General features: G+C 36.3%; 1 protein-coding gene and 1 long non-coding RNA gene across 5 annotated transcripts in view; one reads left to right on the top strand and one right to left on the bottom strand.

The window, feature by feature from the left end:
• The window catches only part of LOC106084863 (metallophosphoesterase 1 homolog), a 162,895-nt gene that overhangs the window by 18,178 nt on the left and 125,369 nt on the right, over positions 1 to 19,348 (top strand). The gene's annotated exons all lie outside the window — the stretch shown is intronic.
• The window catches only part of LOC131995841 (uncharacterized), a 205,841-nt gene continuing 204,637 nt past the window's right edge, over positions 18,145 to 19,348 (bottom strand). Inside the window, exon 2 of the long non-coding RNA XR_009397646.1 lies at positions 18,145 to 18,795. This is a non-coding gene — a long non-coding RNA (uncharacterized LOC131995841). The remainder of the gene's footprint in view (positions 18,796 to 19,348) is intronic.

The raw sequence follows: 19,348 nt of genomic DNA, 5'->3' as shown, positions 1-19,348 counted from the left end.
ACCCATAAAAAATTCATTGTCATTTTTTTAACCAAATTCGAGTCCAGGTAAATAATTATAGAAGAGTAAGTAAAAAGAGGCACTTTGGACCCCTTTTTACGATTGCGTCTGATACCTGAAATGGGTCATTAATTGTGAATATATTGCATAAATATTTGAACAAAATCCAAATTTTCTTCATTATATTTTGTAGAGGCGTAAAGGACATTTATAAGTTATGGAAGTCATACTGAAGTATTCCACTCTTTCGAAAATTGTATGGGACATCAAAAATGATTCCAAATCATACACGGAGTCATTTAAGGAACTTGTTTACACTTTGGACCACATATATGGAATAAGGCTAAATAAAGACGCTTTAGACAAACTTGAAAAATTCTACAAATCATTTGAGAGAAGGTTGCCAGAATGTTCATTCGCAAAAATCAAGTTTTTCAAAATGTATGAGAAGTGGCTGAAATCGGATCTACTTATTGAAATTAAACCGCTGATTCCCGGCCGGCCTAGCAAAGCATACGACGAAGTTACGGAGAAAACCAAAAAGAAAAAACAAGAGGAACTATTGGCGGCACATCCGCCAAATTTAATAAAAGATACGTTCAAAACAGCATTGTTAAAAACACAACCAAAAAATGTTGGACGAATTGTCGATGTTTTACCATTAGCATCTCCGAAAAGGGTAAAGAGAATGGTAGAAAGTATTCCAACTCCAAAATCGACTACAGAATTCACGGAGGAAGATGCACTGGCCCTGATTTTGAACCTAGGCCTCTCAAGAAACAAATACTCAACAATGAGGAAGGCTCTTCGTGAAAAAGGATGGGGTTGTTTACCCTCAAAACATAAATTGTACAACACCAGGACGAAAATGGTGCCATCAAATATATACGTGGACGAATTAAAAGCAAGAGTGAAACTTGCTGATCTTGTTGAAAATACAGCTGTTAGAATTATTTCTAATTTTACTGAAGAACAGTTGAACACATGTAATAATTCCGAAGTGGTTTTGATCAGCAAATGGGGTTGTGATGGATCATCTGGATTTTCCGAATATAAGCAACAAACAGAAATAGATACCAACTTCGCATCAATTTTCATGGCATCATTAGTACCATTGAGAATGAGATTGTACAAGGACCAATCTTCATCATCGAAAGAAAATGCATTTCAAGATATATGGATAAATAGAACACCTGGGTCAAAATATTTATGTCGCCCAATTCGGTTTGAGTATACAAAGGAAGACCGGAACACAACACGATCTTTGGTGAACGAAATAAAGGAAGAAATTGCTGCATTACCCATGATTGTTATAAACCAATTGGGAAGAAATATAAAAGTTTCGTTTCAACTACAACTCACTATGATCGATGGAAAGGTGGCAAACGCATTAACTGGCGTTATGTCCAATTGGAGATGCAATATTTGTGGCAAGAAGAATGGGCAATTCGAGGACAAGTCTGATGAAAATTTAGTAAACGAAAATGCGCTCAATTTCGGTATTTCGCCCCTGCACTGTAGAATTCGATTCATGGAGTATTGTTTGCATTTATCGTATGACCTTAAATATCGGACTAGCCCTGGAAACCGCGATGTCTCTGCTAGAAACAAACCAAGATCTTCACAAAATGAGGCAGGAAGAGAAGAATCGAATCCAGTTGGAGTTTAAACAAAAGGGACTTATAATAGATAAACCTCTTTACGGATACGGAAGCACAAATGATGGCAACTCGGCAAGGCGGTTTTTTGAGGACCCCGTATCGACATCTAAAATAACCGGTCTTGATGAACACTTGCTAAGACGATTCAAAGTGATTTTGGCTGTAATCAATAGCAAAAAGATGATAAATTCAACCAAATTTGAAGCTTATAGTAATGACACAAAAAACATTTTATCTGATTTATATTCGTGGAAAGCTTTAACACCGACAGTACATAAAGTCTTACATCATGGCAAGGAAATTGTGGAATACAACATACTTCCGTTAGGAGAACTTACAGAAGAAGCTCAGGAATCCCGTAATAGAGATGTTAAACAGTTCCGGCTTTTCAATACCCGAAAGAGCACCAAATTTAACCAAAATTATGATTTACTTCAATATTTATTGTTATCGTCTGATCCGGTACTATACAGCATCAGAACTAAATGGCTACCAAAAATATGTGACGATATAGATAAGGACGATCCCGATGCCATTCAAATTAAAGAGCTTTTAAATTTTGATACCTTAGATTATTTGGTAGAGAATAAAATCAAATAATACAAAACTAAAATGCTTTTTTATTTTGGGAGTAGCTAATATACATATAAACGCACGCCGATGCGAAGTGTTTTCGCTCTAAAACACATATTTTTATTCCAATTTTTTTAAACTTTGGCAGGAGACCTTTTTTTATTCTAACACATTTGTATTGTAAACCCTGGGCAAATCTATCAATGTTTTAGTGTAGGCCCCATATAAGGTTCCATTTCACAAATAGACATTTTTATATAGAGTTTAATGAAGTGTAAATGAATTTTAGAGTAGATAGAATCCGAGTTGAGAAATGTTTTATACATCGTTGGAAAGGTATGAAAATTTCCTTTACGATAAGGTATGTTGCGTAAATATGGCTATAGTGTGTCATGTGCAATTAGGACAACAAAAACAAAATTTGGGAAATTCGACTTTTTTGAAAAATTGACTTTTTTATTGCCGGTTCCATAAAATGGAATAGAATAGAGATATTTCCATGATTCTTTTTGTGTTTTGTAGAAGAAGTGTTACCAAATAAAAGTTTATTTAACATCTTTGCAATAAAATGTGACGTAATACTTGTTTTTTAGCAATGAATATAGCACTACTTGAAAATTGACTTTTTTCAGTATTTTGATCGCTACGATCTCATTTATGGCTAGGATATGGCGAGACATACCTTAAAATGTTGGGAACATTTTAAGCTTTCATTTAAGTTCAAAAAAAGCGAAAAAATCCCCGTGGAACTTTTTTTCCAGTGAGAAACTTTTGAAGTTTAGTAAAAAAATTGGCCATTTTGGTCTTAAGATAACGGTGTTGTTTGATATCGAAATTAGCCAAATTAGCACTTAAAACTTTTCTTAATACCTCGACTTTGTGAAAATGGAAAGAAATGATAATGCTTTGACGGCCAAAGTTTGCGAAAACTTAAAGGAAATGGGAGTATCTTTTTTGAAAAATTTTGCAATTTTTTGACAAAAAAAATATTTTTCATATTGAAAACGATGCCATTTTTAAACCGCCAAAGATATTCACGTGATTCCTTTTGTATTTTATGCACACATATGCTGGCATAATTTGTGTGAAGTATGAAGTTTATAGCTTTAAAATTGACGGAGTTATTAAAAAAACACTGAAAAAAACCAAGGCCAAATTTTCATATTTTAAAATTAAACAATTCATAACTCCTTAACAGTACACGATGGCATGGTACTTTATGCATAAGTTTTTTAGATCTTGTCAAGCTCTTTCTCTAGAGTCCTAAATCATGTAAATCGGTTGAGTAGATCAAAAGTTATGGCCCCCAGAAGCTTGGAGAAGTCAAAAGTGGTCAACTTTGACACCCTGTAGCTCACCCTGTATTAAAGATATGGACCAACAACAGCACTTTTCTGAAAGCCTATGTCCTCCTCTACAAATGTCTAGAACATTTTGTATGGCTAAAATCAACAGATAAAAAGTTGTAGACTTATTTCCAATTTTTTTGCCATTTGGCCCACTGTGCATCGCTAAATCGAATTAGAAAGTGATTCTGAGTCGATCGGTATACTTATCAATGGGTCTAGCTCTTCTCCTTCTTAGCGTTGCAAACAAATGCACAAATCTGTAATACCCTGTACCACAGTGGTGGTGCAGGGTATAAAAGTGTTTGTATTTGTATTAAGCCCTCTGCTTTCCGGAGCAATTTGACCACGTTAAGATATTCACAAATGCCGCCAGTATGTATTAGTGAGGTAAAATAACAGTAAAAATAAGATTATGATGTTCTCGCCAGGATTGAAAGTCAGACGTTTTCTGTTATAGAAGCACGTTCTAACCTATCCACCAGTGTTGCCATATTCATAAATTCACAACAAATTAAATCAATCGTACAATTTCCGAATTCAAAGTTTTCAATTCTGTCAAAAACTATTTTTTTTTGGCTAGGTTTATAACGTTTTTGAAATATATGTCAAATAAATATGTATGTCACAACACACCATATATATTCAAATATCATCCGATTTTGACCATACCCGGCACAAGCATCGAGGGGCCTAATGCACCTCGCTGTACGAGTACGAAATTTCAACAGATAATAAATGCCCCTATGGACTCAAATCAGCAGATCGGTTTATATCGCAGCTATATTTCAATATATGTAGTTTGATATTGACCATATTTGGTCCAAATATCTGAGGTCTATTGCAACTAATTGTTCTAAATTTCAACGGAGTTGGAAAATAAATGCGGCTGTTGTGGCCTTAAGACCCTTAAATCGGCAGACCGGTCTATATGGCAACTATATCCATTCAACAACTTAACCTTTGTATGGAAAACATATGGATCTGTCCCAAATTTTGGGTCAATTTATCAATTTTTAAACCCTCCACCATTGGATGGGGTATACTAATCTAGTCATTCCGTTTGTTACACGTGGAAATATTGATGTAGGACCCTAAAAAGTATATATATTCTTGATCGTCTCGACATTCTGAGTCGAACTAGCAATGTCCATCCGTCCTTCCGTCTGTCGAAATCACGAAATCGGTCGAACGTGAAGAGCTAGCCGCTTGACTTTGATACTTTATTTTGATGTAGTTCGTTGGGGATTGCAAATGGGCCATATCGGTTCAGATTTGAATATAGCTCCCATATAACTGATCGCCCCATATGACTTCTTGATACCTTACAAGCCGAAATTTTTATTCGATTTTGCTGAAATTTGGCATATAGTGTTCTGTTATGACTCTCAACAACTGGAAATAATTCTGGAAATTTTTAACGGATAGAGATATGTACACCAAACTTTTTATAGTCAATTTTGTGGCGTTTTCCAATAAAATTGAAAATTTGGGAACCCTGGTGGGTGCAGATGCTTTTCCATGGGGCTTGAATCTTAATTACTTCGAGCATTTAAAATTTTGAGGTTCACAGAGATTATAACAGAGTACTTCGTAAAAAAAACCGGGATGTTATTGAGATATTTACCTCACACACCTGCGAACACACCGATAGCGTTAACGAAGCCGCCGAAAGAGTTTTTCTCAAAACCCATGTCCAACCTGAAACGTTAGTAGACGATATGGGAGTGAGAGCAGAGACAATGGAGGACATGTTGAGACTTTTGAGGAAAACTCATTTTCCAGAGGATGCGATGGGACTCACAGAGAGACCGGAATATTGGAATAATGAGGTTAATCGAAGGTTTATCATTAGAGAATTTATGGTCAACCGTACCTGATGGAATGTTTCCAGCGTTACAACAGATGAAGGCCGACTATCTGGCGCCCCGTCTAGTCACTGTTTTCACCTACTTAGGACTTGTATATACTCCGAAAGCCTGGCAGGAGGCAGCTCCACTATTTGCAGACAGACTGCATAAGGTTTGTTGTTGTTGTATATGCAAGCCAACATAGTCGTACGCCCCGTTTCATCCTTGTTTTTTCGGTTTTGAAACGTGGCGTACGACGATGTTGGCTTGCATATGCAGCAACAACAACAAACCTTATGCAGTCTCTTCGCAAATAGTGGAGCTGTATGAAAATCAAAATGTGTTCAAAATTTTACTGACAATAGTGTTTTCTAATTTAGACTATTTTGTCTATGGTCATAACATTGATGATTGGCTGAGTAATTCGTTGAAGAATACCGCTGATGAAGGGATGGAATCACCGAATTCCATCCGACGTTTTGACCAAACTTTTCGACCAAATTTTTTAATACATTTTGATTGGAAACCAAATCGATTTTAATAATAAACAAAATGACCCACGGTTGTCAACTAATAAATAAGTTTTCCCTGTGGTAAATGCCAGTCAAAAACAAGTAAAAGCGTGCTAAGTTCGGCCGGGCCGAATCTTATATACCCTCCACCATGGATCGCATTTGTCGTGTTCTTTTCCCGGCATCTCTTCTTAGTCAAAAAAGGATATAAGAAAAGATTTGCTCTGCTATTAGAGCGATATCAAGATATGGTCCGGTTTGGATCACAACTAAATTATATGTTTGAGATCTGTGTAAAATGTCAGCCAACTCGAATAAGAATTGAGCCCTTTGGGGCTCAAGAAGTAAAATAGAGAGATCGATTTATATGGGAGCTGTATCAGGCTATAGACCGATTCAGACGTATGTTGATGGTCATGAGAGGATCCGTCGTGCAAAATTTCATTCCAATCGGATAAGAATTGCGCACTCTATAGGCTCAAGAAGTCAAGACCCTAGATCGGTTTATATGGCAGCTATATCAAAGCATGGACCGATATAGTCCATTTACAATACCAACTGATTTTGCACAAATAAGAAGTATTTGTGCAGAATTTCAAGCGGCTAGCTTTACTTCTTCGGAAGTTAGCGTGCTTTCGACAGACAGACGGACGGACATGGCTAGATCGACATAAAATGGCGCGACGATCAAGAATATATATACTTTGTGGGGTCTCAGACGAATACTTCGAGAAGTTACAAACAGAATGACGAAATTAGTATATCCCCCATCCTATGGTGGATAGTATAATAAGTAGTATTTGTGCAAAATTTCAAGCGGCTAGCTTTACTCCTTCGAAAGTTAGCGTGCTTTCGACAGACAGACGAACGGACAGACTGACGGACATGGCTAAATCGACATAAAATGTCACGACGATTAAGAATATATATACTTTATGGGGTCTCAGACGAATATTTCGAGTAGTTACAAACAGAATGACGACATTAGTATACCCCCCATCCTATGGTGGAGGGTATAATAACTGATCTTGAACGCATAGACAACAAAAAAAACTATGAAGAAACAGATCCACAAAAACGAAAAACCAAAAATAATTCTAGAACTTATAAAGCTATGTACACGGAACTCAACATAGTCAATTAAGGGGTGTTTTCCAATGAGTTTGCAAAATTTGGAAACACTAGTGGGTCCATAGGTTGATCCAAGGGGCTTGAAACTTGGTCACCTCGAGCATGTCAAATTTTGAATTGTCATTTATAAACCGATATGATAGATTCTTGTTTTGAAAGATAGAGCTCGTAAAACCCTTCATTGAAAAAAAAAACAGTTGGCTCAAAAGTTACGATTCTCCATTTTCGTAAGATTTTTGCAATTGAAATGGTCCAAACAATCAAATCTTTAAAATATAGATGCTATCTTTAAATTTGAATTCCTATTTACCAAAGGACACAACCACCCGTTTCAATTTTTTATGGCTGATTGATTCTTATTTTATTTCATAGATGACTGTCCAATTATTATTAAATTATTAAAAAAAATATTTTTTTAACTTAGCATCTTAACCTAAAAAAATTAAACATTTAAAGACGCTCCATTTGGAAGGCTTTTTTTCCTCTTTAATTTGCAACAAGGACAATTTCCTAACTTTCAACGATATTTTGACCTTCATTTAAGATTTTTGTCTTCAATAACAAGATGCAAAGTTAAGGATTTATTAACCAACCATTTAGAATAAAAATATCTTCGGTTTAGATTGAATGGGCAGCCCACCAAAGGTGAGTTCACTCGGAAGCCAGTCTAGCCCATTGTTGTACCCTAGAGAGAAAGAAGATGTGAGACCTCGGACTAGAGGTTATACACAAACAAAAGAAAAACAGACAGGAGGAATGGGGAAACCGATCGGGGGTGAAGAAACGCCCGTGCCAAAAAAATCTTAATATGAAGGAAAATATTTTTCACCAAAGGAAATGTTCCCTTAAAAAGTTTGAAATTTGATCATCTTTAAATTAAATTTTCTATTCTTTGGCTCGAATTTCTAAAATTAAGAAAATAATTTTTCAGTGTACAAAAAAATGCTAAAAATGTCTGAAATATCTCTAACGGTTTTTGAGTTAATGGACTTACCATCATTTTTTTTTTTTGAAAATTTTGGTTAAGGCATCATCGCTATTTTTAAATTGTGGGACTATTTGTGATCCGATAACTTAGTTGAAAAGATAAAAAAAAATCAGAGCTTTGCACTTTTTTTTTGCAAAAAATGTAACATCATTATTTTCTTCATAACTTTTTTTCTTCCAGTAGGTACTATTTTTTTCATTTTTTAAAGAGAACTAATACCGCAAAAATACATCGATTTGATCAACTAATATATATGTTAAAGCCGTCCCAAAATTGGCAATTTTTACAAAAAAAAAAAAATATTCCTCGAATTTATCAAATCGCAAAGCACCGATTTCCAAGTTCATAACATTTTTAAGTAGCTCTGTCAAATGTTTGTCAGCATGTTAACTGAAAAGGCTCATTTAAGCGAAGTTTTAATACAGCAAAGTTTTTCTTATATATTGGTACATTTCTTAATTTTATTATCCAAAGCAACATTTTATCAATAAACTATAAAGAAAACTCATGATATCTTTATTTGTTGCGGTTTAATACGTTTTTTATTACTATAGTCCACTGAAATATCTTCCCAAATATGTATAATACATGTATAAAATATGTAACGTTCTTCCCCTAATCTTATTTTCAAATTGCTAACCTCAGGTAAAAATTTCCTCCAGATGTGTCTAAAAATCTTGTAGGCTGACCTCGTAATTTGAAATTTTCGAAGAGATTTGTAAACCGAATTTTATCTTATTTTAAAGAAGCAGGTTGCTTACAAAATTTACAGTAATTGTGTTGTATCATAGTTTAAAACACGATTTTTGAACAACTTATGGTCGGTAAACTCGCCATTAAGTCAATAACATCTAGGACGGTAACGACATGAACAGTCTTGGAGTGTAAGAAGGACAGAATAGCACGATCTGCATGGTTTGGGTTGTGGGCCATAGCGGAGAAAGGGGAAATGAAAAACAGACGATTTGGTAGTGAAGTCTAAAGGTCTGCCGTCAATAAACTTAGTTAATCAGTTGAACGGTCAGTAGGACAAAGAAAATCCAATGGGGAGATTTGGATTGTGAGAAATCGAGGAAATAAGAAAGAGGTCAGTATAGCTTTCGGTATCATAACGGGACAGATACGACTACGAGCTGACATTTGCAAAATAGGTGCGGCAAGTGATAGCATGTGGGGAAGGCCTATTTTGTAGGCTGGAGACTGGAGACATTTGTGAGGTTCTATGACATGCATAGAAGCCATGTAAAAACTTCTCCCCAAAGAGGTGACACACCGTTAGGACTATAAAAAGAAGGTCCTTATCATTGAGGCCACCGTAGCGCAGAGGTTAGCATGTCCGCCTATGACACTGAACGCCTGGGTTCGAATCCTGACGAGACCATTGCAAGAAATTTTCACCAGTGGTTATCCCCTCCTAATGCTGGTGTCATTTTGTGCCGTGTAAAAACTTCTCCTCAAAAGTGGTGTCGCACTCCGGCACGCGTTCGGACCCAGCTATAAAAAGGAGGCCCCTTATCATTGAGCATAAAACTTGAGTCGGACTGCACTCATTGATATGTGAGAAGTTTGCCCCTGTTCCTTAATGGAATGTTCATGGGCAAAATTTGCATTGCCATATCATTGAGCTTAAACTTGAATCGGACAGCACTCATTGATATAAGAAAAGTTTACCCCTGTTCCTTAATAGACTTTCATGGGCAAATTTACATTTGCGCCCAACAAGCCGATTACTGGCTTTGGTGTATGTCCGTTGTAGCATGGGAAGTTTTAATATCCGGACCCTACAGATTGAAGCAAACTGTTTTTCTGAATTCTGTACATCCCTACAACAAAACATAATTAAATCGATCAAAAATATTCGGCAAAGAATTTCATGGTGATTCTGGTTAATTTAGCAATCATAGGACTTCACACCGTCACACGATGTGGAGTGCGCCGTTTCTAAGTTAATGGAGGAGACATCAACTGACTCCAATAGTCAACGGGTTTTTGGGCAATGAGGCAGACAGGCTGATACTGACAAAACAGAAATGAGTAAAGCTCTTGGATGTAGTATCCATGCTTTTCTGATTACTAAAAAATATTCTATCGTTTGTTATACCCTCCACCATAAGATGGGGGGTATACTAATTTCGTCATTCTGTTTGTAACTACTCGAAATATTCGTCTGAGACCCCATAAAGTATATATATTCTTGATCGTCGCGACATTTTATGTCGATCTAGCCATGTCCGTCCGTCTGTCCGTCTGTCCGTCCGTCCGTCCGTCCGTCTGTCTGTCGAAAGCACGCTAACTTCCGAAGGAGTAAAGCTAGCCGCTTGAAATTTTGCACAAATACTTCTTATTAGTGTAGGTCGGTTGGTATTGTAAATGGGCCATATCGGTCCATGTTTTGATATAGCTGCCATATAAACCGATCTTGGGTCTTGACTTCTTGAGCCTTTAGAGTGCGCAATTCCTATCCGATTGGAATGAAATTTTGCACGACGTGTTTTGCTATGATGTCCAACAACTGTGCCAAGTATAGTTCAAATCGGTCCATAACCTGATATAGCTGCCATATAAACCGATCTTGGGTCCTGACTTCTTGAGCCTCTAGCGTGCGCAATTCTTACCCGATCAGATTGAAATTTTGCACGACCTGTTTTGTTATGATATGCAACAACTGTGCCAAGTATGGTTCAAATCGGTCCATAACCTGATATAGCTGCCATATAAACCGATCTTGGGTCTTGACTTCTTTAGCCTCTAGAGTGCGCAATTCTTACCCGATCAGAATGGAATTTCGCACGGCGTGTTTTGTTATGATACCCAACAAGTGTGCCAAGTATGGTTTAAATCGGTCCATAACCTGATATAGCTGCCATATAAACCGATCTTGGGTCTTGACTTCTTGAGCCTCTAGAGGGCACAGTTCTTATCCAATTTAAATGAATTTTTGCACAAAGTATTTGGTTATGATATCCAACAAATGTACCAAGTATGGTTGAAATCGGTCCATAACCTGATATAGCTGTCATATAAACAGATCTGGGGATTTGACTTCTTGAGCTTCTAGAGGGCGCAATTCCTATCCGATTTGGCTGAAATTTTGCATGACGTATTTTATTTTTACTTTCAACAACTGTGTCAAATAAGGTTCAAATCGGTTCATAACCTGATATAGCTGCCATATAAACCGATCTGGGATCTTGACTTCTTGACCCCTAGAGGTCGCAATTATTATCCGATATGCCTGAAATTTTGTACGACGGATTCTCTCATGACCATCAACAAACGTGTTTATTATGGTCTGAATCGGTCTATAGCCCGATACAGATCCCATATAAATCGTTCTCTCTATTTTACTTCGTGTGCCCCAATGGGCGCAATTCTTATACGAATTGGCTGAAATTTTACACAGGTCTCCAACATATAATTTAATTGTGGTCCGAACCGGACCATATCTTGATATCGTTTTAATAGCAGAGCAACTCTTTTCTTATATCCTTTTTTGCCTAAGAAGAGATGCCGTTAAAAGGACTCGACAAATGCGATCCATGGTGGAGGGTATATAAGATTCGGCCCGGCCGAACTTAGCACGCTTTTACTTGTTTTTTTAATGTAAAGTTGCAAAGAACTTTGTGTTGAATAAATATTTGTTTGGTTCACGGCTATGGTTCAGTGTAAAAAGAGATACCATAAACTTCGTAACACCGATGGTTTGGCGATTTAATTTGCAAATAATTATTTGCCAAGTACTTTGATATGGTGACCAAGGCGGCGTATGACGTATGGCATTTGTAGGCATAATTATCGAATTGTAGCCATAAGCAACCATGTCCAATAAATTTAATAAATAAATGATTTTTAATTGTGGCGCCGTGTAGAATATTCACGCCAAATAAAGGGTCTGACACACAATATGAAGACGGAACCCATGGCTAATCACAACCCATATGTTTTATAAACCAATAAAAAAATACATGCAAAGAAAGGCAAAAGCCGCATCTTATTCTGATCTGAATTTAATGAACTTGGGTGGAGGCTTTAAAAGGAGTTATAAAACAATGTGTGCAAATAGAGCGGCATATACGTATACGGAAGCTAAGTATAAATCTGAATAAATTGATAATCTTCTTATATATATAAATCAATTTGTGTTTGTTTGTGTGTTCCTTATAGACTCGAAAACGGTTGAACTGATTTTCTTGAAATTTTCACAGATGATGCATACTGGGTGGTGCGATTTAAGTGAAATTTTGTGTGTTCTCATATAGTACCCTTTAAAAAAATTTTTTGGTATCCAAACCTACCAAACATAGATTTACACCAATCACGGCTATATGGGACTCAAATGAAAGGTACTTAGGATAAGAAAACGTATCTGATATCAAATTGTTGGACCAAGTGCTAGGGGGACCACCCCAACTCCCAAAACACCCTAAAATCGGACATATTTACATGGCAATATGGGACTCAAATGAAAGGTATTTGCGAGTAGAAAACGAATCTGGTATCCAAATGTGGGACCAAGTTTCTTGGGATCCACCCCTTCCCCAAAACGCCCCCAAACAATACTTATGCAATATGGGGCTTAAATAAAAGGTATTTGAGTGAAGAATGGAATCTGAAATACAAATGTGGGACTAAGTGTTTCGGGCCGCCCCTCGCCAAAAAGGACAGATTTGCGACCAAAGCAATATGGGGCTCAAATGAAAGGCCTTTGGGAGTGAAGCACGAATCTGATGTCGATATTAGGGAAAACGTGTCTATGGGGCCATCCCACTCCCATAATACCACCCATATAGGAAGTATTTGCTAACCATTGCAATATAGGGCTCAAATAAGAGGTATAGTAGAAGAGAACATGGATCTGATATACATTTCCAGGGCCAAGTTACTGAGTGGTCATGTTTGCCGACTATGCAAATATGGGGTTCAAATAAAAGGTATTTGGAAATCGACCACGATATTGATAATTATTAAAACGCTTTAGATATTTTATAAGAGGTCGAGAAATGTGCCAAATTTTAAGATAATCGGATGAAAATTGCGACCTGCACTTTGTAAACACATTAACATAGACAGACAGACGGGCTAAATCGAATCAGAAAGCGATCTAATGGGTCTAGGTCTCTTCCTTTTGGGTGTTACAAACATTAAACGTTAAGCTATAATACCCTGTACCACAGTAATGGTGTAGGGTATAAAAATATTGAGAAGATAAGACTTACATAATAATAATTAAGAAATTAAAATTCACTGAAAAGAAAGAAGAAAACCATTAAATGTCAACATCTCATTTGTAAAATCGGATATTGCCTGCCTGCTGTAGGGTTCTCTGTTTCTATTACAAATACAGATTTTTTTTCAGGGACGCTACAAAAGTAGACCGATAGGGACAGCAAACGACGCCATATTTTTGCCCCTCTTTTGAAATTTCTCTTCAGTAAGGTGTTGCCGTTTTTGGTAGGTTCCTACCAAAACTGGTAGGCTTTTATTCTCTTGTTCGGTTGGTAGGCTGACCTCAATTTTTTGGTAGGGCATAAATGCAAAGTTAATTTCTGAAAAAATCTGCGGAGATAACTCAAAATGTTGCACTTCCTGTCATTTCTGTGTATTCGTTAATATTGCAGAATAAAACCATGGATGTCGACCGGCCAAATACTGATATAAGGGGTCTCACTGATTAAAATTTGAGGAAAAAGTGCGTAAGTTCTGATATTGGTTGTAATTGGTACGAGTGTCAGGGGTTCTCTCCCAAATTTCGTCAATTCTTGGCAAGAAATGCGGTTTTTGTGCGTACAATGCATTCAATCGAAAAACAGGGCCATTTGGCAGCTGCATACAAATATGGACATATCTGGTAGATATGTTGAGGGGTCCATGGAGTTCACTGTAAAGGCGAAAATGAATAGTAAAATTGCATTTCTCGGCTCAAACACTCATATCGGGAGATCGCTTTAACCAAACTTGGCACAGTTCTTCATTGAAATCGGAGCAAAAATACGACCTTAGGAAATCAAGATTTCTTATCGGGAGAAGGGGTATAAAGGATATTACACTCAAAAAAATAATTTGTTTCACATAAAGGACACTTTTGACAAGTAAACTCATTTTGTGAAAAAGGTTGGGCTTTGTTTATGATGAAAGTACATGTTTTTTGAGATTAATTCTTGCAATATGTTTTCGCACATTTCCATTCCTACTTTGGGATGGATATTTCTTTACCGAGTAAATCTTACAAAACAATGTAATATGTGCCTTATAAATTTTTATTTCGTTTTCTTATACCTGGCAGCAATTTTTTTGCTGATCTAATAAATTTTGCCATTGGACATACCAGTAATTTTGTACCTAAGTGACAAGCATACAATTTCAATTATGCGCATGCCAATGAACCTGCTTGGGTTTATTTTCTTGTGTACGTGTACTGTAATGTGCAGTAGTGTGATTATTTATTCCCCACACTTTCTCTTTAGAAGGGGATACACAGGAGATTAATTATTGGTCCGGTAAATGAACAATCGTTTGCGGCTATCCAAACACTTTTGCCATTAAAGAGTTTTTGGTCTTTACAACAAAATAAAGTTCATTTTACGGTAGGCGAAACAGCTAAAGGGTTTACAAGAAACTATGTTATAATGGTACGTTTAGGGCTAACGTTTGATATATTGAGGCGAAACGTTACACAGTTACAATAAAAGAAAAACTTCGTACTAAAAGTATTTTGTTAGTGGAAAAAATGTTCCAAATTTTTTATTTTTTGCGTGTATATCAATATAGAGGCCATCTTTGAACTTTATGTGGACGGATATATCTAGATAGTCTAGTACTAGTGTATAATTTGATGTGTTGCAAATGGAATGACAAGTCGAAATTACTAAATTTTAATACCGAAATTCGGTGTCAGTAATGAGCGCTACGTCTAAGGCTTATTTCTGGCGGAATGGCTTCGTCAATAAGCAACATATGCGTTATTGGTCAGACAGCAATTCACACATACTCCATGAGTCATCGTTGCATACCGAAAAATTTACCGTCTGATGCGGTTTATGAGCTCGCGGCGTCATTGGGTCGCACTTCTTCCTTAATGATCAAGACCGGCAAATAACAGTGAATGGTAAAAGAATATTTTCAGTGATAAAAGAATATTTTTGACCCCAATTGGATGATATGGACTTGGAGGACATGTGGTTCCAAGAGGACGGTGCCGCAAGCCATACAGCGCATATCACAATCAATTTATTGGATACCAAGTTTGGAGAGCGTGTTATCTCACGAAAAGTTCCAGTGATTGGCCAACATGGCCGTGCGATTTGACGCATCTAGACGATTTCCTATGAGGCTCATCAAGCCTATGGTCTATGCCAACATGCCAGCGACAATTGATGAAATTCGTACGAATACCGAACGCGAAACTTCAGTTTCGTCCGATTTATGCTTGAAAACAGTCGAAAATTGGGTTCAGAGTCCGGACTTCTGCAAGTGTGCCCGTGGTGGTCATGCAAAAGAAATCGAGTTCCATACATAATGCCATCGAACGTACTTTCACAGAAATACAGCATTTCATTGATATTGATATTATTGAAAAATCCTAAAGAAAAACAAAAACCTTATTTTTAAAAGTTAGACCCAAAATGTGTTTTGCTTTGTAATAACATTTGGCTGGTTTCCTTGATCGCAATTTCGTTTGGCACCACACCAAACTTATCGGTAAGATCTGTCCTTTGGTTCAGTTTAGGAGTACATGCAGATGCCCGAAAATTACATACTTTCCACATCTTTGCTGTGAATAAAGGTTAGTTAAGACGCCAGGTAGTCGGTCTCCTTCTGCATTGATTTCTGAAATATTCTATCAGGTCTTGGTGATTTAAGTATTTGAATCCAATTGTTCTCAAATTCCGGTAACTACCATTATCTTTTGCGGCTTTATATTCATTAAAAACATCAACATGTCGTTCGTTGTCTTTGGTCTTAATCCAATGTCGCACAATGGGAGAAAATAGAAAAAAATAGTAAAAAAATATGCCATGTGAGAACTAGTAGAGTTATCTCTTTGAAATTTGGAATGGTTAGAGCTGAAAAAAAACGACTAAAGATATCTTAGTAGTTCTGGCCTTAAAAAACTAAAATAAATTCTGCCCGATAATCCCCAACATACCTCCTTCGAACAAATATGGTTTCAAAATCGGCATTTTTTTCTTAATTTACTGTGGAGGCTACAAATATTGTTAAGCCCCGTTTACACTGCTCTTTAAATCCGGATTTAATGACTCGATCATCTGTTTTACCGTTATAAAATCGGCTGCAAACGGGTGCAAACAATTTCTTACATGGGTTCAGGGGATATATGGAGTTAAAAAAAACACGTGCCCAATTAAGGACCTGGGCTTTGGAATTTTCGAATTTGAGGGGGTTTTCCAAAAAATGCCTATTTTGGAGTACATATAGCACCGTTTAAGTTGACGCATCTTATTCAAATTTCCCTTAAAACGCATATACCATATGTTACCTTTACAAACTGTATAACTTTTGATTGAATAATCAGATGTGAACACTTGTTGGAACAAAATTATTGTAAATTTTACCACAAATCCATATCGTGCATAAAAACGTAAATCGATTCACAAATGCATTCGTAAATGGCAAAATATCAGTGGAGATATTGTAGACCTAAAGCGAACTTTTTGTAGGGATTTTTGATTTTTCGAAATGCCGATAGTACCAATTTTAGAAGCCTGCAAATAGGCGCCCGGACAACCTAAGGCCAAGAAATGTTGTACACCACATCTCGTTAACACCTCAGCTCTTACCATTCCAGATTTCGAAGAGATATCTCTACCCGTTTACACGGCATATTTTTTACCAGTTCTTTTTTCGATTTTCAACACACAGTGGTGTTGTCTACTAAAGTTTTAGTTCCCAGAAAAAAATAAAAATCGTTTTCAATCACGAAAATAATTGATCCATTTAATTTTTTTAATTGAAACTGCTTCAATCACGAAAATGATGATATCAATCACCATTTTTGAAGAAAATAATTGAAAAAGTTTTCAATTAAAAAAATTCCTATCAAAAAAAATTGATTGAAATTGTTGATATATTGAATTAATTTTTTAATTGATCCAATTAATAAAAGGATGGAAATTTCCAAAATTTTCAATTAATTTTTATTTGAGCCAATTAAAAAATGGTTGCAATATTTTAAAAATTCCAATTTTTTTCTATATTTGGTGCACAGATGTTTACCTCCTGAAACATGAACTTGAGGTGCGTTGTTTGGGCATAGGTCCGTGGGCATTCGCATAAAAAACTCCCCTTTTTAAGACTTTTTGTTGTTGTCGTTGCAGTGTGTTGTGCACTGAAGAGGCATTGCAGATGAGGGATTGCATCGGGCTAATCCGGAACGAAATACCGGCTGCCATGATACTGCTTTAAATTTGTCGAAATGTGGACGTATGGGTTTTTGAAAACTCCTTCACTCTATATTGTAGGGGACAATATAACTTTTAGTGATTGAAAAAAATATCAGATTCAATTAAAAAATTAATTAAATCAATTAAATTTTTTTATTGATAATGGGAGAAATTTCAATCTCGACTTTAGTGAAAAAAGAAACATATCCAATTAAAAAATTATTGATGGAATCAATTTTTTTAAATTGAATATGATTAATTTTTTATTTGAAAACGATTTTTTTCAATTAAATTTTTAATTGAAAATTTTTTTACAATTTTTTTTCTGTGTTCGGGCATGGGGTATTAAACTGTTTGCAAATAGCCTGCAGTTTCTGCATTTTTCTGACTTGCTTGTCTAGTTGTAGCTCTTTGTTGCGGGCTTTTCTCGCCCTTTATTTATTTTTTATTTATTTTCTTTAAGCGAACAACTATCTCGAAAGAGCCCACTATAGCAGTCGTAATCTTATTGACATTATCGTGATTATTACTTACTTCGGAAGCTTCCCGGTCAATCAAATTTACCGACCATATTGTACTCCATAAACAAGATCGTCGCATATAATGAAACTACTACCGCTTTCTATATGTCAGGTCATATAGATGGCGGATTATTGTCTTGTCAGAACAGTAAAAAGGCTAATCATTTTTTTCATTTTGTTTTAATCAACAGTATGGTATGTTCATTTTACTGTGTTGCCACGTATCACTAATTTTTTTGTAGTCTTTGGATCACTTCGACAAATTTGTCTAATGAAAAAGCCATTAGGTGTATCCCCAAATTTAAAGCAAATGCAAATTTACCCATTTACATTCCATTAAGGGTCAGGGGTACAATTTTCATATGTCAATGAGGGCTGTCCGATTCAAGTTTAAGCTCAATGATAAGGGTCCTCCTTTTAACAGCCGAGTCCGAACGCCGTGCCGGAGTGCGACACCACCACCATACCATTTTTTCAAATGACATAGTTACTCACAAATGCCGCCAGTGTTAGGAGGGTATAACCACCGCTGAAAATAGTTTCTGATGTTCTCGCCACGATTTCAACCCAGGCATTCAGCGTCATGGGCGGACATGCTAACCTCTGCATTACGTTGGCCTCCAAACGTTTATCCCATTGTTGAAAAACAGCCATATGATATTTGAAGAAATTAACTCAGTTTGATTGGAAATTTATTAGTATTTTTCGAAATGTTGAGGGAAATGAAGGGAAATACGATCCAAATTAAAGGCACGTTAAAAATAGTCCGGCAACCGTGATCAAAATATTTTGACTTTTAATCAATGCCTTATCTTTAGCACTCATATAATTTGTTCGATATAATACAAACAGAAGCTACTTGCAATTGCTTTATGGCTCTGGGAGTTGTGAAAAATATCAGCAACGTCAAAATAAGACAATTTCAGCGAGCACGAAGAACACGTCGGAACTAATAGTCGTTCGTTTGTATTGTATAAACTTATTTGAGCTGGTGCTTTAGCGTGGCACGATAAGCGATTATTTGGAAATGAAATAACGATAACCAAGCAAGCAGAGGGAAACTTTCCCTTATTCAACCAACTCGTTTGTCGTTTGTGCTTGATTGCACTCTAGAAATGTTAAATCAGTTTATGGCACGATTATGATTTAAGATATCATACAGCGCACTAGGCCAGCCAAAAAGATAGGGCGACCAACTAGTCCGCTGTATATCTTGAAAAGGGCAATTTTGATTTATAGCCAATCTTATCATCGACATTGATAACATATAATGGGGTTTCCCGCAATTTACTAGAAATTTTATTTTGCAATTTCTAACACAACCATTTTCTACCTCCAAATGCATTAGTCTAAAGGGCATTTCAT

This window comes from Stomoxys calcitrans, chromosome 3 (assembly GCF_963082655.1).
Source record: "Stomoxys calcitrans chromosome 3, idStoCalc2.1, whole genome shotgun sequence".
In the NCBI taxonomy this organism is placed as follows: domain Eukaryota; kingdom Metazoa; phylum Arthropoda; class Insecta; order Diptera; family Muscidae; genus Stomoxys; species Stomoxys calcitrans.
Note: the sequence above shows the minus strand (reverse complement) of the source record. Positions and strands in the feature narration are given on the sequence as shown.